General features: G+C 43.2%; 1 pseudogene; it reads right to left on the reverse strand.

Annotated features, from left to right (window-relative positions):
• Positions 1-473: 473 nt before the first annotated feature.
• Positions 474-1309, reverse strand: part of LOC105541087 — a 28070-nt pseudogene continuing 27234 nt past the window's right edge.

Below are 1309 nucleotides of genomic sequence, written 5' to 3' on the forward strand. Positions count from 1 at the left end.
ATTCTTTTTATTTTTAATTTTTTGCAGAGACACAGGTCTCACCATGTTGCCCAGTGAACTCCTGGCCTCAAGCAATCCTCCCACCTTGGCCTCCCAAAGTGCTGGGATTACAGATATGAGCCACCGTGCACTTTTTTAATTTTTAATTTTTTTTTTTTGTGCCCAGGAGGCAAAACAATTTTATTTCACAGTTGTCTTTAAAATCACAAAGATACCTTGTCTTCATATATGAACATTAGTACAGATACCTATACTTTTTAGAAAATGATTATACAGACCCTCTCAAAGAAAAATGTATTCTGTGATATGGTTTCAGCGAGGTTGCTTGGAAAAAACTCACATCTGGACTGATTCCTAAAACATAGCATTCCACCACTCTGCAAATTTTGGTTCAAAATATAGATTATTGTCATCAGTATGTGGTGCCTGCATTCTTACATATTTGATAATACATATATAGGCTGGCTTCTCACCTAACATTCCATTGGTTTATCAGCCTTTTCTGCAGGTTTATCAGCAGGTGGAGCAGCTGTGCCTTTCTCTGTGGCCTTTCTTCAAGACCTTCCAGGAATGGACACATATCATCATCATCATAGATTGTAAACTCCAAAGTCTTTACCAGCAATTCCAATGGAAACATTCTTTTAGCCGGGTCCTGTTCTGCAGGAAGTGTCTCTCTTTTTTTTTTTTTTGAGACAGAGTCTCGCTCTGTCACCCAGGCTGGAGTGCAGTGGCATGCTCTTGGCTTACTGAAAACTCTACTTCCCGGGTTCAAGCAATTGTCCTGCCTCAGCACCCACTAGTAGCTGGGATGACAGGCACATGCCACCATGACTGGCTAATATTTTTTGTATTTTTAGTAGAGGTGGGGTTTCACCATGTTGGCCAGGCTAGTCTCGAACTCCTGACCTTGGATGATCCACCTGCCTCGGCCTTCCAAAGTGCTGGAATTACAGGCATGAGCCACCGTGCCCAGTCAGAAGTGTCTCTCTTAAGGCACGCAGACCATGTTTAGCCAGTTCCTTTAAATTGCACTCCATAAATTCAGACATATGTCTCTCCAAGTAAGCACGAGTGGACTGAAAACAGGCTCCAATGGACATTAGCTCTGCAGTCAAAATCGTTACCAGATGGACAGGTTTGGAAAATGTGAGGGCCTGCAGCAGCATCACCAGCGATAAGCAGCCCAGCACCGTATGGTCTCAGGCCGTATCGCAGTGTTGGTATCTGGGTTTGGTTTCCAGTTAGAGATACAAGACGAGACACTGGAAGGGGTCTATCAAATACAAATCTGGAATCCAAACACTCC

The sequence above is a fragment of the Mandrillus leucophaeus genome, unplaced genomic scaffold (genome assembly GCF_000951045.1).
Source record: "Mandrillus leucophaeus isolate KB7577 unplaced genomic scaffold, Mleu.le_1.0 Scaffold232, whole genome shotgun sequence".
NCBI classification, from domain to species: Eukaryota; Metazoa; Chordata; class Mammalia; order Primates; family Cercopithecidae; genus Mandrillus; species Mandrillus leucophaeus.